The sequence below is a fragment of the Pteropus vampyrus genome, unplaced genomic scaffold (assembly GCF_000151845.1).
Source record: "Pteropus vampyrus isolate Shadow unplaced genomic scaffold, Pvam_2.0 Scaffold12, whole genome shotgun sequence".
In the NCBI taxonomy this organism is placed as follows: domain Eukaryota; kingdom Metazoa; phylum Chordata; class Mammalia; order Chiroptera; family Pteropodidae; genus Pteropus; species Pteropus vampyrus.
The window spans coordinates 13,829,033-13,839,715 of NW_011888793.1; the positions used below are offsets into that span (position 1 = coordinate 13,829,033).

General features: G+C 40.2%; 1 pseudogene; it reads left to right on the forward strand.

The window, feature by feature from the left end:
- Nucleotides 1-333: 333 nt before the first annotated feature.
- LOC111733009 lies at nt 334-452 on the forward strand (annotated as a pseudogene).
- The last annotated feature ends 10,231 nt before the right edge of the window (nt 453-10,683 follow it).

A 10,683-nucleotide genomic window follows, 5' to 3' on the forward strand; every position in this document is an offset into this window, starting at 1 on the left:
TCAGGACCTGAATCCAAGCTCTCTGTCTTCTAAGCCAGAGCCCATGGTCATTACTCCTTTGAGGACCTGTGGAGCCCACTGGTGCCTTACAAAACTCACAGACCCGCCTTCCTTAGCCACTGCCCCATCACACTGCATTTCCAGCCACAGCCTGAAGCTGGGATTGGGGTGAGAGTTAGGGTTAGAGTCTTGCTCCATTTCCTAACTTTGAAATACTTACCACCTACAATATTATAACAGGTGGGGTCCCCCCACCCATAGGGATGCCCATAGGAAATCCAGCATTGTGGCTGGATGTCCCCCTCTCCCTTTTTCATCTTTAAATCTTTTTGAGTCTACGGCCATGTCACCCTGAACAAGCCCGATCCCGTCTGATCTCAAAAGCTAAGCAGGGTCAGGCCTGGTTAGTACTTGGATGGGAGACCACCTAGGAAAATCAGGAGCTGTAGGCATAAAAAATAAAAAAAAATAAGGGATTGTAAATTGACAAGGTCCTTGCAATCTGTGAGGTCAACCAAGGGTTGCCTCGCCTAAAAAAATAAATAAATACATAAATAAATAAATAAATAAATAGTCTTTTTGACATCACAATCATGTTAGTACCAAAAATCTATTTCATCCCCAAATCCTGTACACTTACCTTAGCTTATGTTTTTATTCCAAAGTGGGAATAATGGTGAGATTTAAAAAAACAATATCTAAGCATCATCTTTTATTTTTTCTTCTACTCTCCAGCACCTTTTATCAAATTTCCCACTTTGGGTTCTGCATATTCATACCACCACTCCCCCACACATCTGGAATTGTCTTCCTGCTCCAAGTCCTGGAACCCCCATGCCAACCCACTGCTACCTCCCCAATCTCTTTCTTTCAAAGGATTCCTTTATCAGAACATGGGTAGAGAACATTTCAGGAAAAGGACAATGAAATGAGTACAGCTGCTAATCAAAATGTCACAGACTGTCCACTCTATATCTACAAATGCTTGCAGGAATAATTAAACAGCACAGAAGAACACATAAATAAGTAAAATATTAGCTATAAAAACATCCTTTTCTGGAAATGTCTATATATTTTGAATAAAATGAATCACAACATCTTCCTTCATCCATCAATGCACCCTTTCATTCAGCTCATGTCTATTGTACACTACAATGGACACTGCAGACACAACGACAAAAACAGTCTGTGACCTCAAAGCCTTTACCCTCTCACAGGGAAGACAGATGATAAACAAAATAATTGCAAACCAGTGATTCCAATATCGTTATATCTGAAATCCATTCATATAAAAGTGGTGTAAACAAAAATAGCCTAGATGGTTATGAAGATCCCAAGCAAGGACTGAGTTCCCTGATATCTCCTTGCCTCCAGGCTCTGTTGATTAGCCATGGTTTTAAGCACTTCTAGGTAAACAGAAGAACCAACAATTTTCAACCCTGTTTGGCTGTCAAAGGGCATTGTTAAATAACACGTGGAAACTCGCATAAAGAACTGACAAAGGTTTTTGGCACCCTGACTATCTTCAGCGCTCCCTCTTCCCCTTCCTCCTCTCTCACAATTGTTTCTCCCTCCCCTTCCACACTTTCCTTTTCCCGCACTTATTCCTTATTCTCCTTCACCCAAATATACTGTATGTAAAAGCCTGCTCTGAAAAAAAATCACTGTTGAATACTGAACTTTGATTTTCCTGTTCTTAATATAAATTTGTCAGTTTATGCCCTTAGAAGTCTCTCTCTCTCTCTCTCTCTCAACAAAAGAACCAACGAAACAAAGTTATTTTGATTTCCATGTTGCTCTTAGCTGATTTCCTTTTGTGCGTCACAGGCTTTCAAAAGGTTCTCAACTCTAGATCCCAAAAGCTCAAAAGACGATTCAAGACAGAATAAAATATTGCCCTCATCCAGAGCCCAGGGTCATAGCCTCACCAGTCCTTGGAGAAGGAATCTGGGATTGTGGAGCTCTAAGCAGCAAGACTTCTCATGGTCCACAAATGGCCACCAGCTTCTGCTCTATCTGCCCTTTTCAGCAGGTTAGCTCCAGGATGGTCATAATGATTATTAAAACATTAAAGTGTTTCCCTCCTGACAAATACTGTCTCCCTTCCTGAATAAACACCTGGCCTCCCCAGACCCTCCCAGAATCCCTGCCCCAGCCTCCTCAGAGGGTCTCCAGGACCCTGCCCCAGCGTTTCCAGCCCAGACATAACCACACTCTACCTTAATTTCCAATTCTGAAAAGTAAGGGAGTTGAACTGATTAAGTTTTACTCTGGTTGCAATTATGTCAAATTCTTTGTCCCTAAGGACAAGGACAAGATAAGAATATAACAACCTGAAAAAAAGTTCATTTGATAGGAGTGTGAAATCTCATTATATTTTTCTGGTGAGATAGCACTACCAAAACTCTGGGTTCAGGAAGCCTGAAATGGAACCCCAGCTCTGCCATGTGCTAGTTGTATGATCTCACTGTGCCTCGAATTACCTCATTCATAATATGGGGATGATGCTATTATGTACTTCACAGAGTTGTTTTGAGGATTAATGCTTAGAATAGTGCCTGGCACACAGTAAGCACCATATAAGTGTTGATTAAATAAACAAATCGTTTTATTCTATTGCTGTAATATTTAATAATTTTAAAATTAAGAAAAATTCACGACAGAAGGAAAAAAAAGAATTGTGATACTATGAAACTCTTATATAGCATACACTGTTGTTTGATAACCCAACACTAAAACATCTGGGATCCAGACTTCACACTACACCATGAATTAAGGAAAACATTGGAATGCATTCCTACTGCAGCATAAGATATGATTTGTATGATTCCTTTGCTAATCAGAAATGTCATAGGCTTATGGGAAATTTAGATTATGAGTTTCTCATTTTAACCTCACAACAACATTTAACCAAACCCAGCAGAAGAACATATTTTATTTTGTGGTGCTAAGACTTAAAAAAATTTAAACATAAAACCAGGCCTAGCACAGCTATGCTTCTTTTACAAAAACAATGACTTAGACTAACTGCAAGTTTAAAGGGTTAGAACTTATGTGCAGCATCCCCTAGCATGAATCTTTAGTAAACACCTGGAGTAGGGAAGAAATTGTTACACCCACCAACTAGCCAGATCTAAACTGCTTTTAGTTACTAATAGGTATCACAACCTAAGCTCAAGCATATTAATAGGTGTTACTGCACTGCTAAAGGAGACAAAAGAATTTCATTTTTCTCTAAGATATTAAGGGGAGGAAACTATCAACAATAGTAACTCCCTTACCTGTTTCTCCCTGGATAGCTAAACCTTACAATACCTTTATACACAAATTTAAATAGCTCACAAGCTTATCCTAAAATAGTAATGTATTAGAACTTTCCTGATGGAGATAAGATTACTAAACACAGTCTGGTTATGGCTTTTCACCCTTCCTCTTCAAAAGTGCATTTCTCTAAAGCTATGAGAAGGAACTCAAACCTTGCATTGTGAGAAAAATAAAGACTGCAACACAATCATTATCATTACAATGTTATTAAAACCCCACAAGAAGATAAAAAGAGTTTTACGGAAGGATGATGGTGATGGCAACACAACAAGGTGAAAATACTTAATGCTGCTGAACTGTATACTTAAAAATGGTTAAGATGGCAAATTTTATGTTATGTGTATTTTACCACAATAAAAATAACTTTTTAAAATCCCTATAAGAATTAAAGGTAAAGAGGTTTATAACAAATAATTTTTTATTAAGAAACACACTTAGTACTCAGACAATTTCCAAGGAGCAGGGTCCCCAAGAAACTTAAATGAGTGTTAGTTATATAGCACTTATTACCATGGTTCATAAATATTCTGATGTCAGGGACAAACATGGTAAAAGCACATCTTCGTCAAAGCCTCAAGTACTCACACTTTTTACATGAAATGTGAATACTGGATCCTAAGAAGACAGATTGGTAGTTTAAACAATTAGTTTTAAGGTCCCCAAACATTAAAAGGCTACATACAAATTCAAGCTAAAAGCTTGTGTACAAATTCACTTGTATGTATGTTACAAAACATTTACTACTGAAAGAGATCCTTATTTAAATAGACCGTGTGTAAATGTAGTGTCTGTTAAGGCTCACGCTGTAGACTCATCTCATTCTTCAGGCTTTCATCGCACCACCTTTAATTAGCCCTTTTATCACCGCGCAGAGTTCTCTGGGGACCTAGTGTCCCAGAGACCCTCCGAAGGGCCACAAAGCCTGGTAGATAAAGTTAACAGAAATCTCTCTTCTGGGGAAAGACATAGGGATGACCAAACATAGAAACCTTTGTGGTCCTTAAAAATGTACTAGAATTTATTACTTCACATAGGAAGTAAAGAAGGCAATAATACGAGATTAGAAGAAGAAGCAAACATAGGCGTGGCGTTAGCTCTGTACTGAATCTACAAGGGCAGTTCTGAAGGGCGTCACAAAATCCTACCCAAAACTTGGAGCACCACGCTCCTGGATCTAAGACCTAGGTACCCAATAACTTTGAATTGGAGGCAGAAAAACAAACCCCTTAACACACACCGGGCTCCAGGCCCCCGTGCCCCTTGCCCCACCTCAGCGTCATCACCTCTTGGCGCCACAGTGACCAGCTGTGTGGCCACAGGGTCTCGGACCATCTATCTGGCAGGCTGGGCTCTAAGCCTCGGAACGCAGCACTTCCCAGCGCGCCCGCCATCCCTGCCACCCCACAGCGCGAGAATCCCGGGAGCGTGAGATGACCTGGGGGCGCCGGACACACCGCACTGGGGCCCCGCGGCAGGGTGGGCGGGTGCACCCAGCCGAGGGAGGCCCCAACCTCGGCCTGGAGCCAGCGTGGCTCTGCGCTCCAGGCAGCCGCCCGTCCCGGCAAAAGTGCGCGCCGCAGTTGTCGGCGTCCACTCTGCAGGAGTTGGACAGGAAGGCGCGCAGGGGAGGCGCCCGAGGGCCGCCAGGGAGGCTGGTCCCGCGACGCTGCCGAGGTCCGGTCCAAGTTGGGCGGGGAGCGGCCCGCTGCCCGGGGTTGGAAGGAGGAGGGGCGGAGGGCGAGGGCAGCGGGAACCAGGTCCCGCGGGAGCCCTCCGCGCCCGGGCCGCGGCGCGGCTCCTACCTCAAGGGCCAGGGCGGCCGCGGGCACCTGCGCGGTGGCAGCGGATTCTCCGGGCTCAGGCGCAGCTGGCACAGCTGGAGCACGGGAGGAGGGAAGAAGGAAGGGCGTGAGCGGGGACCGCGCTGCGCCGCCGCCCGGAACTCGCCGCCTGTATTCGCCCCGGCAGGGGTGGGGCGAGGCGGAATTAAGTTCGGGTGCCTCGCGGCGCAGGCTGCCGCCCCCGCCAGGCCGAAGGGCTCTGGCCGCTGGGCCTGTCTCCTGCTCCTCGTTTCTTATTCTCTTGTCCCCAAGTTTCATAAATCAACAGCATCAACCTACGAAATGATCACTAGCATTAGTATTATTATCACGTACTCTCGAGCCGCCAAGTGCCCAAGAACTGTTGTGGGAGATTTGCCTATTATTTTCTAATTCTCATCTATTGCAGCTGATAGCCACAATTAATCCATTTTACAAGTAGAGAAAACAGCTGATCACAAAGGTGAAATGATTTGCCTGAGGTACACAGTTAAGAAGAGCTTTGCTGAAGTCCCCTATAAAACTTCCAACTCCCTAGAGTAGGTGTTGTCACTAATTTACAGAATAAGGAAATTGAGTGTCAGAAAAGTGCAGTAACCAGCCTAAGGTCACCCAATTTAGAATGCAGACTAGAATTTGTATCTTGATTCTGTAAAGCTCGAGCTAGGTGTGATTCAGAAATTTTACCATAAAATAAACGTGGAAAATCCCCCATTGTACCCACAGAACTGTCCAAATACAACAATTTTGATATTTTTAGTCTACTTAGAATAAAGTCTTAAGACAAAGAGAACCAACTGTCATGTGGCCTGACTAGCAGCTCTTTTGGAATACAGTTTTGAGTATAGGCCAGCTCCAGCCCCATTACACAATATTGCGTTCTGCCAAAGCCAAAGGAAGCAATCGCGTCCACATACACCATACTGCTAATAACAATGGCCACTTCGCTTGGTGGATGTTGCACAGCCAAGACCGGCCAAGTTACATAATGTCTTGCTACACACATGGAACTGCATGAAATGAAAAATATGATAGTCCAGTCCAAAGTGTGTGGGGTGAGTGACCTTATAGTCTGGAACTCTGTTTTCCTGTAACCTATAGTTGCTCAGCTCTCCCTGGACTACATTTTTTTCTCTTGAGCACATCATTTCCAAATGATAGAAGAGTCACACAGCCGTCACTTTTTCCTTGTTGACAGACACGATTGATATCTTTTGAATCCTATGACACTGACAGATTTTTACAATTAAACACATGGCCCTCTGAGCATAGAGAGTATTGCCTAAGAGGAGTTTGGCAAGTGTGAGACAAGCCTGTTACTGAATGGCTGAATACCCCTTCCTCCCCTTCTTACTCAAGTTTTATTAATCACAGATGATTTGGTGAATATTACACACACAAGTAACTGTACTCTTACAAGCTTGTCTTCGGGAATTATCGTGCTTTTGATTGAGAAGCAGCAGGCTATAAAATTGCATCACAAATTCCTAAGTGTCATAATTAAAATACTTGGCACTAACCTACAACAATAGGTCTTTCTAAAAATTATAATTAGAGATGTTATTTAAGTGTCCTCACAATAACTGAATTTCTACTTTCTTGAGCTCGAGGAGTAAAATAGAAAAAAAGCCACATGTCGTTTAGAGAAAAACTAAAGCTATGGACTGCCATAGATAAGTTTTAAATATAGGATGATTCTGTATGTAATTATTTCTAGTTCCCTGAGAGATTTGCTGATTTTTGTTGGTTGTAATTTTTCCAAATCTTTCATATCTTCGGAGATGTTGTCACTAAGAACGTCCAAACCTGGAGAGAATTTTAATAAAAATTTATTTGAGCTAAACAGAGTATAGACCTGAAAGGAAGATCGCAAACAGACTTAGAAAATGCTTCTAAAAATGACAGTTTGCCGCTTCTTTTATGCATTTGGAATTAAGGTGGGAATTTAAGGAAGATTACATTTAAGGTGGGAGAAAGTAAGGTGAGGATTGGATTACAGGATAGTTAACAAGAGTATGTACTCTCTTGAGGGTGGTTTCTCTTGAGGGGTCTGAAAAGAGGCATTTGAAAGGTGTGTTAACCTAGGTGCACAGAAACAATGAACAGGGCTTGCTTAAGGCAAAGACAAACCTTTCACTAAAGAGGTAATATTCTTGATATGGGACTACCCATCATGACCTGCTCAGTTAGGAATTTATGATCAGATCGTCTTGTGAGGTTACTTTCCATCACTGGACTAGTCGGGTTTCTTGCAGAACCCTTTTTCATCCACAACATCAAGAAACAATGACTAAGAAATCCTGTTATATATCCATCTGACACATTCAATGTTTTTATCAGACAAGTGGTATTCTAAATTCTCTTTTATTTTTATCTTCTCAGTATAAAAGTAAGTTTTATCTTCTCAGTATAAAAGTATAAAAATGCCCATTTTTATACTTTTCACTTCTGTATGTTATGAAAATACAAAGTTTTCAAGACCACAGAAAACACATTTTTCTAAATTAAAATTACCTATAATCTCCCACACACAACCCATTGTTAACCTTTTGGTGTATCTTCCTTTTGTTTGTTTTCTATACATAAATAAAGGTGTGTTACAAAATTAACATCATGCTGCACAGACAATTTAGAATTCTGCTTATCTCACTGAATATAACTTGAATATTTTTTGTTGTCACTAAATTGTTTAAATACAAGTTTTAATGGATGAAGAATATGCCAAACATTTATTCATCTACCGATGGCTTTTAGGATGTTTCCAGACTTTTTGGCAGTTTATAAATCATGCTGGAATGAACACTGTGGGTATCAATCTTTGTTGAGATCCTAAGTTCTTGGGATAGAGTCCTAAAAGTGGAACTACTAGATCAGCATTTAAAAACATTTTTGAAGCTCTGCAAGATTCTGCAAAATTCTGCAAAATTCCTCCCAATGTTAAGTATTATCTTAGTTATAATTTAATAATGTGATAGATCAAAACCATATCTTGTTTTAATCAGCATTTCTTCAATGATCATAATAATGAACACTATTTTTTCATGTTTATTGTTTATTTGGAATGATCTATTGATGTCCATTGCTCTTTTTTTTGTATGCGGTATTATTGCTTTTCTTGTTAATTTGCATTAATGCTTGTCATAGAGCCATATTATTTGTATGTATATATAAATAGTATTCATGGAATAATCTATAAAATAAATAGTAATATATGTATTATTTTTAGAATACTCTATAAAATTTGCATATCAAAGTGCTTCCCTAAATTTTCCCATCTGGTATGTTTTATATGTACGCTGCCATCCAAATCACCTGGGTCATTTGGGGATGCCCAGGATCCATTACCTTTCTTCATAGTTCCATTTTCTCATAGAGAATTACCTCTCCCAATTATGTATAGTCTTGCTAAGAGGGCAATTTGGGGCAGCAATCTCCATGCCAAAGAGCGAATCTTTCCTCTCTATTCCCACTATCACTCCAATTACCCTATAGGCCAGGTGCACCGGATCTCAAGGAATAAGGGACTCAGTGATGTTTGGAGTTGGGCTTCCTTAGCAGAGACAGTAGCAGCCTCAGCAAAAGTTTTGCCCTGACCAGTGTGACCCAGTCAGAGACAATTTCCCACTTCCTGGTTTGTTTGTTTGTTTTTAACCTTCTGGTGCTTCTTTGGTATCTGCTGTTCTCAGCTTTGTCTCCCCACTTTGCATTGAGTCTGTGGGAACTTAGGGCCCTCTTCTTTCAGATACCAGGAGTCTGCAACCACTGCTTTCTCCCAATAACTCGTGGGACTTCTGTGTCATTCAGTATACCCAACAGTCCCCTGATTAGCAATCATTCATCTCATTTCTTCATTCGGAAACATTTAATTATTAATGTTAATTAACTAACCATGGCACACATGCTACTCTATAAACAGAATACAAAGCAAGATATTTTATCCTTGGTCACCTGCTGACATACCTACATTACTTCAGCCATTATAATAGTGACAGAATGAAAGATGAGAACAATGTGGTTAATGTAGCTTAAAATTAAAAAAAAATACATGACAGTGGCTAAGATCAAAAATCTCAAAAGAGAATGAAGGACAGAGTGGATATTGCCAAAGTGTACAGAAGCATCACATCTCCATACCTTCATTGTAGCTTCCTGTGGACCATTCATATGTTTCACAATTTCTCCCAGTAATGATCAGCTTGTGGGTTATTTACTACATGGCTCTTTAAAAAGAGGCTGCCTTGACGCCTAAAGCCCCAACTGAACACCCGAGATGAGTCTTCTCAGTTACCCTCAGCCAGTCTCTTTGAAGCATTTTCATATATAACAGGACCAAAGGGGTCCAACTGCCCCAATGATCATTAAATAAGTCTAATAACTTATTTAGAATATCTCTGTAATTTCAAAGTTTATAAACTTTTTAAAATTGCATTCATTTTCATGGATTTGTATATACATACAAACTAGCAAGATTATTAAATAAAAAAAGTGTAAAAACATTTAAAAGAATGACTTTGTTTACAATAAGACAATTATGTGTCAATTGCTTGCTACAATTGTATTAAAATAACTATAAAAGCAACTATACTCAATTTCCAAAGAAATCCATAAATTGCATAGGAAAAATGATCTCAGGAGTATAATGGCTCTAAAACACATAATAAAGAAAAACTAACATTTTTTTCAAAGCTAAAATATTTTATCCAAACACATTTACATATTATCAACTTTTAGATTTAATGTCAAATACACTCATTCATACATCATGAAAGCCCAGTATATTGCAGGTACACTTTTCATGTCTGGGGATACTGCATGAACAAAACAGATGAAACCTCTGCTTTTCTATAAGAGGACAGACCTGAAATATGTCAGGAGATAATGGATACTATGAAGTAATACAAACCAGAATAAAAGAAAAGACAAGGGGTGGGGTTGGGGGAGATTGACAGAGATGGCTTCTCTGAAAAGGTGACATTGGAGCAGAAGAAAAGGAGCAAGCCCTGCAGATAGATGTCTGGGGAAAGGCAGAGGGACTAGGAAGTGCAAAGGTCAAGAGGTAGAAATGTGCTTGGTGGTTTCAAGGGAAAGTAAGGCGCAAGGGTGAACAAAGTGGGGTGAGCAAGGAACAAAGTGATAGAAAATGGGTTAGAGGGGCGGCAGAGAGCAAGTTCCTAAGAAGAAGGAGTTTGAATTTAACGTTAATTGATATGGAAAGCTTTGGGCCAAAGAGTGACATAATCTGACTTTTGTCAGAACTATGCTGACTGCTAGATGGAGAATAGACTACATGGGAGTGAAGGTAGAAACATGACAACAAATCAATAATCCAAACAAGAATGGACTAAAGCGATAGATGTTGAAAGTAGGTCAGATTCTGCATCTTGTTATAGATAGAAGATAATATTCTTCTATTATCTTAGCTTAGGAAAGCTAAGGCAGGAGAACCAAATATTCAGGATGAGCCTTATTTGGCAAGGGCATTAGTTACTCTCCGCAATATAAAGTTTGTGCAGAGATTAATTAGTGAAGAAATGAGTGG